Genomic DNA, 16346 nt, shown 5'->3' with positions numbered 1-16346 from the left:
TGATGAATTTTCTAATGTTAAATCAACCCTGCAATTCCAGGATGAATCCAATTTGTTCACAATATATTGTCTTTATTTTATTTAGGTTTTGTTTTGTTTTATTTTGAGAGACAGAGTGAGCTGGGGAGGGGCAGAGAGAGAGAGTGAGAGAATCCCAAGCAGGCTCCACACTGCCAGAGCATAGCCTGATGTGGCAACAGGCTCCTCGTACTCACAAACCAGGAGATCATGACCGGAGCCAAATTCTACAGTCTGACGGTTAACTAACTGAGCCACCCAGGCACCCGTGTGTGTATTGTCTTTTTAATACACTGATGATTTAGCTTGCTCATGTTTTATGATTTTTTTCAGGTATATTCCCAAGTTTGGCCTGTTTTATGATTTTTTTCAGGTATATTCCCAAGTTTGGCCTATAATAATTTCCATTTTTAATATTGTTCTCAAGACTTTTTTGCATTGAGACTATAGCTTTATAATATGCATCTCTATTCCCTAGAAGGATTTATGCAAGTTTGAAATTATCTTTTTCTTGAATGTTTGGTAAAACTTGCCCATAAACCCATCTAAGCCTAGACCTTCCTTTACGGAGAAAATTTTGGCTACTGGCTTATTTTATTTAAAAAAATACAGAATTGGGGAGCCTGGATTAGGATTGAACACTTGATTTCGGCTGGGGTCATGACCTCACAGTTTGTGGATTCAAGCCCCTTGTCAGGCTCTGTGCTGACAGCGAGAGGCATGGTTGGGATTCTCTCTCCCTCTGCCCCTCCACTGCGTGTGTGTGTGTGTGTGTGTGTGTGTGTGTGTGTGTGTGTGTGTGTGCGCGCGCACGCACACGTTTTCTCTCTCTCAAACTTTAAAAAACATAAATAAAATAAAAATTATAGGATGATTTAGCCTTTCTATTTTTTTTAATTTAGTTTTGTTAAGTTATATTTCTTTAGTAACTCATTTACTCTAAGCTTTCAAATGTTTTAGCATAAATTAGCTCATAATATATAGTCTTTTTAATCCTAAAACATCTGCTTTTCCATTCCTAATACGTTTATTTGTACTGCTCTCTTCTATGCAAATCAATCTCACATGTTTATCAATATCACTAGCTTTTACAAATGAGCCAAAATTTGTCATTATTAATCCTCTCCATTGACTAACATGAAATTATTACTATTACTCTTTTCTATTTTGAGTCTATATTGCACCCTTTTTCAAATTTTCTAACTTCAACATTTAGTTAACTTTCAGGTTTTCTAATATAGGCATTTATACATACGTTAGCTGTTTTCCCCAACCCTGAATCTTGACCCATAGTATTCCTCTAGTTAAAAATATTTTCTGGTTTCCATTAGAATTTCTTCTTTGATCCAAAGTTCATTTTGAAATATTTCCATACTTATTCATAGTTATATTTTTGTCAGCATCTAGCTTAATTGCATTGTGGTCACAGATCTGGTCTGGATGATGCCAATTATTTAATAATTATTAAGGCTTGCCTGATGTCAAAGTTTGAAGTCACTTTTTATAAATATTCTATGTGTGTTTGAAAAAAAATGTGTATTCTGCAGTTTCGAGATACAGTGATCTTCACATCTATCAACTCAAACTTATTCAAACTATACTGCTCAAATCTTGTATTTGGTCACTGATCTTTTCCCCACTTTATCAAGTACTAAGGAAATATATTAAAATCTCAGTAGGAATACAGTTGACCTTTGAACAATGTGGGAGTTAAGGGTGTCAACACCCTACACAGTTGAAAATCCATATATAACTTTGACTCCCCCCAAAAACTAATAGCCTGCTGCTGAACTATAGTCTTACAGGTAACATAGTCGATTAACACATATTTCGTGTGTTATATGTATTACATAGTGTATTCTTACAATCAAGTAAGCTAAAGAAAATGTTAACAAAATCATAAAAGAAAATACATTTATAATACTGCACTTACTGAAAAAAATCCGTATGTAGTTGAAACCTGTTCAAGGGTCAACTGTATAGGTTTCTCATTACAGTCCTCTCAATTTTTGCTTTATATTGAGCATACAAGTTTACCATTCTGTGCTAAATGGACCAAGTCAGTCAAAGAAAGACAAATCTCATATGATTTCACTCATATGTGGAATTTAAGAAACAAAACAAACAAAGGAAAACAAAAGAGACCAACAAAAAAAACAGACTCTTAATTATAGAGAATGGATGGTTACCAGAGGCTGGGGGGGGGGGGCGAGGGGGGCGGTGAGTGAAGTAGGTGAAGGGGATTAAGAATATACTTATTGTGATGAGCACTGAGTCATGTAAAGAATTGTGGAGTCACTATGTTGTACACCTGAAACTACTTTAACGCTGTATGTTAACTATACTGCAATTAAAATAAAATTTTAAAAGGTTTATCACTCTGATGAGTTGAAACTTTTTAATCAATATGATCATTTTGTTTCTGAATATGTTTTCTTGGCATTTAAAGTCGATTTTGCCTGATGTCAATATAGCAAGCTTTCTTTTGGTTTGTAATCACCCATTCATCTTTCTCTATTCCCTATTTAACTTCTCTGTATCCTTATGTTTCAGACATGTCTTTCATAAAGAGTAAATAGTGAATTCATTTTTCATCCAGTGTAACAATCTTTGGTTCCTTCAGATTATACTTACTGATACAATTATATTTATTTCTATACCTTATTTTGTACTTGTTATTTGTCTTACTCATTCTATATCTCTTTTCTCCACTGTTTTGACCTCAAAATTTATTTTTTTCCTCATTTCAATTTTCCCCATTAGCTAGAAAGTTGTTCAGTCTTTTACTAATTTTTAGTTGTTGCCTTAGAAATTTTAACATGCACACTTCACTAACTGAAATCTAAATTTAACCAGTACCTTTAACTTCCTCCAAAACCATGCAGGAACTTTCTAAGATACTAACTCCTTTTACTTCTCCAACGTATGTCATTTATTTTATCTACTTCCCACTGAAGACACTATTATTTTATATAGTATGTGCCTTAACTTACAATTTTTTCCCTTTCTTTGCTCTTCATCATGTTTTGTTTCTAAGACCTTCCATCTGGGAATAATTTTCCTCTGTCTGAAGTGTACCCTTTGAGTGAGGATCCTCTAGAACAAACTGTAGAGTTTCTGTGAAGCCTGCAAAGTCTTTGCTTTCATTTTTTAAAGGTATTGTTAATGGAAATAAACTTATAAACTGACAGTTAATTTCTGTCACTGCAAAAAAGATAGTATTTTTTTTGTCTTCCAGCTTCTATTGTTGCACTATCGGGATAATCCATCATATCTTTAAAGATAAACGGCCTCTTCTTTCTGACCTTAAGATCTTCTCTATCTTTTATATTCTACAATTTAATTTTATGTGATTTGACTTCATGATTTATGGGCAGTGATGTTTTTTCCTGGTCCTTGAAATGCTCAGGCATTATCTCTTTAAATGGTGTCTCCCCTCATTTTTTTCTCCTCTCTTTCCGAAGCTATAACTAGGGGCCTCTGGGTGGCTCAGTCGGTTAAGCGTCTGACTTCAACTCAGGTCATGAGCTCACAGTTCGTGGGTTCAAGCCCCATGTTGGGCTCTGTGCTGACAGCTCAGAGCTTGGGACCTGCTTCAGATTCTGTGTCTCCCTCTCTCTCTGCCCCTCCCCTGCTCACATTCTCTCTGTCTCTCTCTCAAAAATAAATAAACATTAAAAAAAATGAAACTATAGCTAAACTTATGTTGGATCTGAATTCTCCAACTTCACATTGATTAACCCTTCTTTTGGGTTTTTCATCACTTGCCTCTCTGTATTCCATTGAAAATTTTCTTCAGATGAATCCCTCAGTTGACTATTTCCCTGTTCAGCTTGTATTCATCTGTTGTTCAATCCATTCACTGAGTTCTGATTTTCAATTATTCTATATTTTTCAAGTTTTATATCTGGTTATTTTTCTTTAAAAAAATTTTTAATTTTTATTTATTTATTTTTGAGAGAGCAAGGAGAGGAAGGGCAGAGAGAGAGGGAGACAGAATCCCAAGTAGGCTCCATACCGTCAGCACAGAGCCCGATGTGGGGCTCAAACCCGCGAACCATGAGAACATGACCTGAGCCAAACCAAGAGTCGGATACTCAACTGACTGAACCACCCCGGCACCCCTATGTCTGGCTCTTTTTCAAAGCAGATTGGTTTAGTCTTTACAGTTTCTTGTTTTCAGCTCATATCTTGTTTTCAGTCTTTTTCTTTTACTATTAAATGACTATTTTCTTTCTAATTGTATTGATAGGGATTCTCTGAAGTCTAGAACAAAATTAGATTCCTCCAAAAGAAAGGGGGAAATTGGCTTCTGTGCAGTATGAGGGACAATTCCAATGCAGGAACTTTTTTTTTTTAAATAGGCTCCACACCCAACATAGGGCTTCAACTCCCAACCCTGAGATTAAGAGTTGCATGCTCTGCCAACTGAGCCAGCCAGATGCTCCATGGGAACCCTTCAAATCAAATTTTCATCTTGAGGTTTTTCTGACCACCTCGTTATTGTGATTCTAGATGTGCATCTGTATTAGAGCTGGTTTAGTTTCACAAATTCTCAGCACCAAGTATCAAGCATTTGTTCAGAACCATGGTTTTCAATGGGTGAGTTTTCTTACACTCTTAGTTTAAAAGAGAGATGAGTTTTTTCTTTTTTATTCTAATTCAACCTTATATTGAGCAAGACACCTTCTGAATTCCCAGCTTTAAGACCAAAGACTCCCAAAGACCAAAGGACAGATGTCTGCTGTCCCTGTGCCCTCAGGACCATAAAAATAGTCACAAGTCAACAGGTTAAACTGGTTTAGCAAATGTCTTCAAGGAAAAAGCCAGCTTCACTGCAATAGACTTCTCTTCACTTAGCTTTTGTCCTGAATAGTCATTACATTCATACTGGTTCATTGCATCTAAAATACCGTTTTATCCAGCATCTTTAAGTTATTTCAGCCAGAGGGTTAGTAAACTATATTACTAGGAACAGAATTCAATCTTGGGAATGCACGTTTAAAGCCACAGAGGCTTGCAGTATGAAAGCCAATTCAGGATCTGATCTAGCCCAAAAATGTATTAGTTCAGTGCCTGTCACTTTGTAATTACTGTTGATATTTTAAAACTTCCTATATGCCAGGTATTGTGGTAAATATTTTGTAAATATTATTTTATTTAATCCTTACAATGATCCTAAGGGCTAGGGATTCTTATTATCCCCATTTTACAGTAGTACAGAGATGTTAAGTAATTACCTAAGGTCCACAGCTATCTAGTGACAACACTAGAATTTACACTTGAAAAAAATCTAACTCCAAAGAATGCACTTTTGTTTTAAATGTTGCACTCTTAAGATCCATGTAATTTGCTTCTCAATAAATAACGTAAGAGAGGGAAAGAGGGGAAGACTAGGAGAGATAGCATGCACTACTAGATATGATAGAGTCCTAATGAAATCCAGACTCAGCCACTTATAAGCCTTTCCACTTCCCTGTGCTCAGGTCAGGGTTGGCATATTTCCATCATTTTTTATATATTCCTGCATTTTAAAAAAGTGGGCACAAAGGGCTGATTAGAAATGAAGACTGCATTGATAAAACAACACCCAAAGGAATGACTGGTAATTAGATTTCAACTCTCAGTGGCCATTAATCTTGCAATCTAGCCCAATATTAACACCTCTGATTACATTTGAAGACTTTTCCTGGTGAAAACTCTAACAGATTTTTTTTTATTCTACAATTCTAATTTTATCCACTATGTGTAGGTCTAACATCCAAAAAACCTTGATTCAGACTAATAGTCTCTAAACCGGAAATTTCCAAACTTTTTAAATATTGAAAATGGACTTCAGAATAGTTCTGCTCCCCATTCCTTCATATATAAGGATGTCCAATATCTAATTTCAGAAAAGGCATTCCCAGAGAAGGGCAGATCTCCCAGTTCTCCTGAGTTCATCCTACCCTCTTCTTGTGTGCACTTACCAACCCAATAATGAAAGAAGGGAGCTTAGTGATCACAGGGAATGTGTTGGGATTCTCATCTTCGCCTGCTGCGTTCCCTACCCCTTCCACTCAGCAATGATTATAGCTCCAACAGAAGATCTACCTTCAACTGGTCAATTAAAGCTCCAGTCAACATTACCTCTCATTCCCAACAAAACGGCAGGGTAAGCAGGGAAGTTGCTCCCCTTTTTGTGCCCAAAAATAAGAGTCAAGGAGGCTTTAAGGTGCAAAAGGTTGTAACTGTTCGTAATTTATGAATCAAGTAACTCAAGAGTATGTTCTGAGCCATACTATAGGCCCTATAGTTACTGAGGGGATGGAGAGATGCCTAAACATAACACCAGTCATTAAGAAACTAACAATCTAAGGGCACCTGGCTGGCTCAGTTGGTAAGCATGCAACTCTTGATCTTGGGGTCGTGAGTTCAAGCCTCATGTGGACAGCACACATTACTTAAAAATTAAATTAAAATTAAAAAAAGAAAAGAAAAGAAAAGAAACTGACAATCCAGATGGGAAAACAGGGCATACCTAGAAAGAGGAAAGATTGATAGAAAACCTACCCTGGAAAGGGCAGGATATATGAAAGATGGCAAATGAAGCATACTGTAGGAGTCCAAAAAAGGAAACCAAGTCAGTCAGGAAAGAGTGCCTTGGAGGGTGGGATAGTAGAGACAGATCTCAAAGGATCAGTAGGTTTAAAAGAGGGAAGAAGAGGGTGCCTGGCTGGCTCCGTTGGTAGAATATGTTTCTCCTGATTTGGTGGTCTTAAGTTCCAGCCCCACATTGGGCATAGAGCTTACTTTAAAAAAAAAAAAAAAAACTTTAAAAAATAATAGTGAAAGAGGGTTAGGTGAGAGGGACATCTTAGGAGAAAGGAATGGTATATGCCCAAAATACTGCTCTCAGTTATCAAGGTAAAAATTACTCACATACATTATTAGTATGCTGTTTAATGTAATGTGATACAACAAAGAACATATAAAGAAATTGATAAAAATAACATTTCACCAAGGATGCTTTAAACGTAAATTATTCAGAATCTAAGTCTTGAGAAAGACCTCTCTTTAGAAGGATAATAGCAATAATAAAACATTTTTATAAAGATTTTAGCCTAATGGGGTGCCTGGGTGGCTCAGTTAGTTAAGCATCTGCCTTTGGCTCAGGTCATGATCTCACACTTCAGGAGTTTAAGCCCCACGTCAGGCTCTGTGCTGACAGCTCGGAGCATAGAGCCTGCTTCAGATTCTGTGTGTGTGTGTCTCTCTCTGCTCCTCCCCTGCTCATTCTCTCTCTCTCTCTCTCAAAAATAAATAATTAAAAAAACATTAAAAAGGGAGGGGCACCTGGGTGGCTCAGATGGTTAAGCATCCAACTTCGGCTAGGGTCATGATCTCGCGGTTCGTAAGTTTGAGCCCCACGCCGAGCTCTATGCTGACAGCTTAGAGCCTGGAGTCTGCTTCAGATACTATGTCTCCCTCTCTCTCCGCCTCTTCCCTGCTCATGCGCGCTCTCTCTCTCTCTCTCTCTCAAAAATAAAATAAACATTAAATTATTTTTAATTAAAAAAAAAGATTTTAGCCGAAGATAATAGTAGTAAAGTTAAAGTTTAGTTTATCTAAAGCCAGCAGAGAAATGATCAACAGAGAGTCCCTGCTATATGCAGATATAGGAATATCAGAAATTGGTCCTCAAAGCAATAGTTACAAAAGTAAACGGGATATTAAACCTGGATTGGTCATAAGAATTCTCAAGCTCAAGAGAGCATAAATACAATCTAGTCAAATATGTTTAAGTTGTGGAAACTCAGCTTTGTTTTTCATGTGCTAAAATTTTAATTCTTTTTTTGGGAGGTACGGCGTGTGGGTGGCTAAGTTGGTTAAGCGTCTGACTCTTGATTTTGGCTCAGGTTATGATCTCACAGTTCATGAAAACGAGCCTGCTGACAGCCTGAAGCCTGCCTTGGATTCTCTCTCTCCTTCTCCCTCTGCCCCTCCCCTGCTCATGCTCTTGCTGTCTCTCTCTCAAAATAGACTTAAAAAATAAAATAAAAAAGCAAAGCAATACCATGGGGCAAAGTCAGTCTTTTCAACAAATTGTGCTAGAAAAACTGGACATTCACATGTAAAGAAAGTGAACCCAGACATAGACTTTACATCCTTCACAAAAATTAACTCAAAATGAATCACAGATCTAAATGTAAAATGCAAAACTCTAAAACTCCTAGAAGATAACACAGGAGAAAATTCAGATGACCTTGAGTGTGCCACTGACATTTTAGATACAACACCAAAAGCATTGCCGATGAAGGAATGAAGTGGTAAGCTGGATTTCATTAAAATTAAGGGGTGCCTGGGTGACTCAGTCGGTTAAGCGTCCGACTTCGGCTCAGGTCACGATCTCGTGGTCCGTGAGTTGGAGCCCCGCATCGGGCTCTGGGCTGATGGCTCAGAGCCTGGAGCCTGCTTCCGGTTCTGTGTCTCCCTCTCTCTCTGCCCCTCCCCCGTTCATGCTCTGTCTCTCTCTGTCTCAAAAATAAATAAAACGTTAAAGAAAATTTTTTTTTTAATTAAAAACTTCTGCTCTGTGAAACATAGTGACAAGAGAATGAGAAGACAAGTCACAGACTGGGAGAAAATCTTTGTAAAAGGCACAACTGAAAAAGGACAGTTATCCAAAATATACAGGGGTGCCTGGGTGGCTTAGTCGGTTGGGCGTCCGACTTCGGCTCAGGTCACGATCTCACGGTCCGTGGGTTCGAGCCCCGCGTCAGGCTCTGGGCTGATGGCTCAGAGCCTGGAGCCTGTTTCCGATTCTGTGTCTCCCTCTCTATCTGCCCCTCCCCCGTTCATGCTCTGTCTCTCTCTGTCTCAAAAATAAATAAAAAACGTAAAAAAAAATTAAAAAAAAAAACAAAATATACAAAGAACTCCAAACACAGTAAGAAAATAATCCAATTAAAAATGAGCCAAAAGTCTTCATAGGCACCTCACCAAAGAAGATATACAGATGATAAATAGGCATATGAAAAGATGTCATTCATCATATATCACCAAGAAATAAAAATTAAAACAATGACGAGGGGCACCTGGGTGGCTCAGTCTGTCTGTTGAGCATCCAATTTAACCAGATTTTGGCACAGGTCATGATGCGACAGGTTCATGAGATTGAGCACTGTGTTGGGCTCTTTGCTGACAGTGTGGTGCCTGCATGGGATTGGGATTCTCTCTCCCTCACTCTCTCTCTACCTCGCCCCTGCTCGTTCTCCCAAAATAAATAAACTTAAAAAAATAAATAAAACTATGATGAGATACCACTACACACCTATTAGAGGAGCCAAAATCCAGAACACTGACAACACCAAATGCTGGCAAGGATGTGGAGCATGAAACGTCCATTCATTGTTGGTGGGAATGTAATAGGGTAGAGCCACTTGGGAACAGTTTTGGTGGTTTCCTACAAAACTAAGTATAATCTTACAATTTTGCAATCATGTTACTTGGTATTTACCCAAAAGAGTTAAAAACACGTTCACAGAGGCACCTGGGCGTCTCAGTCTTTTAAGCATCCAACTGTTGGTTTCAGCTCAGGTCGTGATCTCACAGTTCGTGGCTTTGAGCCCCACGTTGGGCACTATGCTAACAGTGTAGAGCCTGCTTGGGATTCTCACTCTCTCCCCCTAACTAATTTGTGCTCTCAAAATAAATAAACTTAAAAAAATTTTTTTAATAAAAACTTTTGTTCACAGAAAAACCTGCACATAGATGTTCACAGCTGCTGTATTCATAAATGTCAAAACTTGGAAGCAACCAAGATATCCTTCAGTAAGTGAATGGATAAAGAAACTGTGATACATTCAGACAACGGAATATTATCTAGTGCTAAAAAAATATACTGTCAAGCCATGAAAGAAAAAAAAAAAAGCATGGAGGAAACTTACATGCATACTACTGAGCCAATCTGAAAAGGCTACATATTATAGGATTTCAACCATATGACATTCTGAAAAAGTCAAAACTATGGAGACAGTGAAAACATCAGTGGTTGCCAGAAGTTAAAGGGTGAGGGAGAGATAAACAGGCACAAAACAGGATTTTTACAATAGTGAAAATTCTCTGTACAAATCCATAATGATGGGTACAGGTCATTATACATTTGTCCAAACCCACAGAATGTACAACACCGAGTGAATAGTAAGGTAAATCATGTACTTCAGGTGATAATGATGTGTCAGTGTAGGGCTCATCAATCGTAATCAATGTAACCACTCTGGTGGAGAATGTTGATCATGGTAATGATGATGTGGACAGGCAACGCACGCGTGGAGGCAGGAAATATATAAGAAATCTCTGTACCTTCCCTCAGTTTTGCTGTGAACTAAAACTGCTCTAGAGAAATAAAAGTTTTTTGGGGTGCCTGGGTGGCTCAGTCGGCTAAGTGTCTGACTTTGGCTGAGAGGGTCATGATCTTGCGGCTCCTGGGATCGAGCCCCGCTTCCCGCTCTGTGTTGACAACTCAGAGCCTGGGGCCTATTTCAGATTCCGTGTCTCTCTCTCTCACTCTCCGCCGCTGCCCCCCACCTGCACTCTGTTCTCTCTCTCTCAAAAATAAATAAACATTTAAAAAAAAAAAAAGAAAAGTTTTTTAACAGAGAATTAAGAAGCTCTATATGTTGATACAGAATGATAAAACACATGGTTATAAGAAAAAAAATGCAAAATCACATGGCTGGTGCACTACCACTTTATTTTTAAAAGGAGGGAAAAAGCATCCATATGTATTTGCATGTACAGTTCCCCCCTTATCCACACAAGATAGGTTCCAAAACCCCCAGTGGACGCCTAAAATGGTTGATAGTACCGAGCTTTATACGGACTACGTTTTTTTCCCTATACATACCTATGATGAAGCTTAATTTATAAATCAGGCACGGTAAGCGATTAACAACTACTAAAGTGTACCAATTATGACAGTGTACTGTAAGGAAAGTTATGTATGTAATAAATGTGGTCTCTCTCGCTCTCAAAACACCCTGTACCTACTCACCCTTCTTGTGATGGTGCGAGATGTCAAAACGCCCGCGAGGAAGCGAGGTGAATGACGTAGGCAGCGTGACGTAGTGTTAGGCTGCTACTGACCCTCTGATGATTCGTCAGGAGGATCTTTTGTTCCCAGTTACTGAAACTGCGGAAAGCGAAACCGCAGACAAGGTGGGGACTACTATACATATTGTATACATAATTACACATGTGTGTTGTTCTGAAAAAAAATACACAAGAAATGAATGATACTGTTGGTCTATTAGAGATATAACTGGATGACTGAGGGACAGAGGTAAGAGAGGATTTTCACTAAATGCCCTTTTAAGTTTTTTAAATTGTTAAGCATGAGAATGTATGACCTATTCAGCTATTCTTTTCCAGCAAATAAATACACAGCAATAAGAAGAATTTTGTAGACAGATGTACACTTTTTTATTTATTTCTCCAAAATGGGATAAGAAACTTAAGAATGTGTTGAGAACTGGTCCTGACTTGAGTTTTTGCTTTTGACTGAAACTTGGACACTAAATAACAGATTTCACATTTCTCTCTTTTGATGAGTGAAAAAAGAAGTTTGTAAACAGTTTGTGTTCACTCTCTTCTAAGACTGTATTTTAATGACTTACCCAGTAAACAGAAAAATACTTCCAATTTGCGACTCATTTAAAACAAAACAAAACAAAACACTATGGTTCAGAATAAAACACTTGTATACAAGCTTTTTTTTTTTTTTTTTTTTTCAATTTGAGAAGAAAAGATTCCTCTGACAATCACATTCAGACACTGCTCAGGAAAATAAAAGAATAATCACGTTACAGATTTCTCTATGGGGGAAAGTAATGGGCGGGGGACTTTCTAGCCTTTGCTCTGTAAACACACTGCCAGCATTTAGAGAGGTTCAGCTGCTCAGGAGTGGGAAAGTCTGATTTCCACTGGCCCGTGGAGTCTGGCTGCAACCAATAGGTGATGTTTTATGAAAGAAAGAAAACAAATCAAAAAACTTCCCCAGCCCTGTTATAGACATTCAGAAGAGTTTAAGGAAAACTGCTCTTACAAATTACTAAATGTGAGGGGTGCCTGGGTGGCTCAGTCAGTTAAGTGTCTGACTCTTGATCTCAGCTCAGGTCTTGATCTCAGGGTTGTGAGTTCAAGCCCCATCTCTTAACAAAAACAAAACAAAAAACTAAATGTGAAAAAACAATTACTAAATGTAAACTTTTTTTTTTTTTAATTTTTTTTTTTCAACGTTTATTGATTTTTGGGACAGAGAGAGACAGAGCATGAACGGGGGAGGGACAGAGAGAGAGGGAGACACAGAATCGGAAACAGGCTCCAGGCTCCGAGCCATCAGCCCAGAGCCTGACGCGGGGCTCGAACTCACGGACCGCGAGATCGTGACCTAGCTGAAGTCGGACGCTTAACCGACTGCGCCACCCAGGCGCCCCACTAAATGTAAACTTTGGTGAGAGTTAAAAAGCTAGTAAGAAAGAATACAAATCAAAACCCCAAAGAGGTATCACCTCACACCTGTCAGAATGGCAAAAATCAAAAACATAAGAAACAACAAATATTGGTGAGGATGCAGAGAAAAAGGAATCCTTGTGCACTGTTGGTGAGAATGCACACTGGTGCAGCCACTGGGGAAAACAGATGGAGGTTCCTCAAAAAATTACAAAGAGAATTACCCTATGATCCAGTAATTCCACTACTGGGTATTTACCCAAAGAATATGAAAATGCTAATTAAAAAAGATATATGCACCCCTATGTTTAGCGCATTATTTACAATAGCCAAGATATGGAAGCAACCCAAGTGTCCACCCATAGATGAATGGATAAAGAAGAGGCGCTACAGATAGAAAGAGAATAGAATAATATTCAGCCATAAAAAAGAATGAAATCTTGCCATTTGCAACAACATGGATGGACCTAGAGGGTAAAATGCTAAGTGAAAAAAGTCAAAGAAACCCAAATACCATATGATTCCACTCATGTGTAGAATTTAAGAAACAAAACAAATGAACAAAGAAAAATGACAAACTAAAAAATAGTCTCAAGTGTAGAGAACTGATGGTTACCATAGGGGAGGCGGGATGGGGGATGGATGAAATAGGTGAAGGAGAGTAAGAGGACACTTACCATGATGAGCACTGAGTAATGTATAGAATTGTTGAATCACTACATTATACACCTGCAACTAATATAACTCTATACATTAATTATACTGGAATTACTTCCCAGTCTCCTACTTTTACCACTTAGGAGTCAGGATGTGATTACTTATTCAGTTCTTTATTATTCAAACCCAAGCATTCTTTTTATTTTTTACTTTAATTTTATGTATTGAATTTAAGCTTCAAAATCCAAAAGGCACAAAAGGGTATAAAATGAATAGTTTACCTCGTATCTGTCTCTCAGCAACCAACATTATTAGTTTCTTGTATATTCTTTCAGATATATTCTATATGCATACAAGGAATCCTTATCTTTTTTTTCTCAACCTTCCCTTTTCTTCTCTTTTACACAAATGGCTACATGGAACCATGTCTTTAAATTGAAATAAAACTCAAAAAATCTTTACATAATCTTAACTCCTTATATGAACACATTACTCCTGTCTATAAAGAAATCTCTTTTAAAAAGACAAATTTCTTTTCAACATCTCCCATATCACTCAAAGTTAAGAGAGAGTTGTTTGGAAGAAAAAAAAAACGGGTGAGATCTAAAAAACTAAACTGCATACAATTACTCAACAAATCAACTCACTGAATTTCTGGTCCAGGATTCTGATTGATCCCTGAAAAAAACTATAGATCTTCAAAGTTCCCACCAAGGGTAGTTTTGCAGAGGCAACATTAACACTCCATGGAAACCTGTTCCGGGGTCCAAAGGCCCCTTCAATGAAATTCAAGAGGGAGAGAAGAGGGAAGTAGGAAGCTAAATTCCAATGTTTGGTTCTTGTGGATTAGCAACAAGGAAGTGAAGGCAGATGAAAAGAAGCCAGGATTGCCTCAGATCAGTTAATCAGTAACACATATGCTAGCACTAGATCCTTCTGCCTTTTAGCGGGAATTGATAATTCATGGGCACCTGAATGTCTGGACAAGTGTGTAAGTCCCTTGTTAAGTTAAGAAGAACCAGCCACAGAGAAAAGAGGCTACTAGTAGGGTAAGCCACAGATGCTCAAGAAGAGGGAAACCTTGGAACCTGCCGGGGTCCTTCCTGTGTAGTACCCAAAGCCAAGACTGATTTCCAAAGTGGAGTCCAGCATCCATTTTCTGAAACCCTCAAACTTCTCTTCCCTGCTAGAGTCAGACATAGGGAGTAAGAAGGGCCAGGAGAGAGGTGTGCTTTTAAAAGCATGGTTTGCGGGGCACCTGGGTGGCTCAGTCGGTTAGGCGTCTGACTTCAGCTCAGGTCATGATCTCACAGTCTGTGGGTTCCAGCCCCGTGTCAGGCTCTGTGCTGGCAGCTCGGAGCCTGGAGCCTGCTTCGGATTCTGTGTCTCCCTCTCTCTCTGCCCCTCCCCTGCTCATACTCTGTCTCAAAAATTAATAAAAGCATTAAAAAAAATTTTAAAAGCATGGCTTGCTACTAAGAACACTAGACCAAATGTCTGCCAGCAATGTCAAGGTTCAACGCAGCTCAGCTGTGTTAAGTGCAGACATTCGTAAACTTCAGTTTCTGCGTGGGTAAACCAGCCCAGTCCAATCCAGTTTCAATTTCTCAACAACAAAGCAGAGCTGTTTTAGGGGCACCAAAACTCCAGCTTAAGTTTAGAAATTTTCCGCAACTGGACCACCTGGGTGGCTCACTTGGTTAAATAGCCACTCTTAATTTCAGTTCAGGTCATGATCTCACAGTTCATGAGATCAAGCCCCGTGTCAAGCTCTGCCCTGACAGCCTGGAGCCTTCTTGGGTTTCTCTCTCTCCCTCTCTCTCTGCCCCTCCCCAACTTGCATACACACACCCTCCCTCTCTGTCTCTCAAAATAAATAATCTTTAAAAGAAAAAAAGAAATTTTCAGTAACTATCCAAGATAGTTATTATCCAAGTTAGCAATTATCCAAGATAATTCTGATCTCCAATTTGAAAAGCATTACAGGAAGATACCCACTGGTTCATGCCAGCAATGTCTCTCACTACTATTTCAAGAAAATAAGTGGGCAAAGGTTACAGAAGATAAAACTAATATTTAAGTCTTAGGATGCCAGAAAACACACATTAAAACCATGAGGGGTCCTCTTAGACCCGCTGCAATTTGACAACAATCCAGAAGTGATAAATAAGTGAGCCGCTTTGATGTAGAAAAGCCCCTGCAGAAGAGAACCTAAACACCACTCACTTCTAAACAAATAGCCAACACAGTTTACAAACAGTCTTGAGTGTTTTTCTGGAACCAGGGCTGAATTTATAACCTCCTAAACTCCACATAGGGAATGCAGCTTCTCCACTCACCAAACAGCTGATTAGAAACGTTTCTACCTGCCTGTACTTTGGATAGAAGAGTTTGAAAAGAAAACCAACCCAGTATTTTTCATAAACTCAGTCTTTGTTTCCCAAGTGGCAACATGATCTGATAGAACACATAGGCTGAAAGACCCAGGCTCAAATTCCAAGTCTGTTCCATGCTGGCTTAGATCTTGGGCAAGAAATGAACCTCTCTGAGCCTCATCAGGGACATGAGAGAATTCCTGCCTCCTGATTATTGTGGGCTTTAAAGAGACACACAGTAAATGTCGAGCCACGTGGTCAGAACACATTAGTATTCATTTTCTCCTTTTCTTGCAGAACACCTTCAAATTTTTACTAAATAACCAGAAAAACTGTTTCCCATTACATTAAATCATAATGATGCCAGAATTCCTCAGACTAAAATAGATAATAATTGAAAAAGCTCTTCTGCATATATGCAAACCATGTGTCCGTATGATATACACATGTGTATAACCAAATATATAATCAAAAGGTGCTCACTGTCAATTCTACTCAGTGAAATTAAATCACAGGACATTGCTGTTTATCATTTTTTGTCTACAACTATAGTAACTTCAAGTCTAGAGCAAGGGTTTCATATGTGCCTGACCTTGATTTCCTGGAAATAGCAGAATCATTAAAAATCAGAAACTTGGCATTTTCATCCCAATTCGGTCATTTATTAACCATGTGACTTTAAGAAAATCATTTAGCAACCTTGGGCCCTGGTTTCCTGACTTACATAATGAACATGATAGATTCATCTTTTTCTGCTCTGTAATTTTATGACTAAAATGAGGCACAGGTGCTTAGCTTAGTGCA

General features: G+C 38.4%; 1 protein-coding gene across 1 annotated transcript in view; it reads right to left on the bottom strand.

Annotated features, from left to right (window-relative positions):
* PLCH1 (phospholipase C eta 1) overlaps positions 1-11100 on the bottom strand; it is a 210221-nt gene extending 199121 nt beyond the window's left edge. Inside the window, exon 1 of the mRNA XM_042956323.1 lies at positions 11054-11100. The gene's annotated coding sequence lies outside the window, so the exon portion shown is untranslated. The remainder of the gene's footprint in view (positions 1-11053) is intronic.
* Positions 11101-16346: the final 5246 nt, after the last annotated feature.

This window comes from Panthera tigris, chromosome C2, assembly GCF_018350195.1.
Source record: "Panthera tigris isolate Pti1 chromosome C2, P.tigris_Pti1_mat1.1, whole genome shotgun sequence".
NCBI lineage: Eukaryota > Metazoa > Chordata > Mammalia > Carnivora > Felidae > Panthera > Panthera tigris.
The sequence above is the reverse complement of the archived record's forward strand: the minus strand, read 5'-3'. Positions and strand labels throughout refer to the sequence as shown.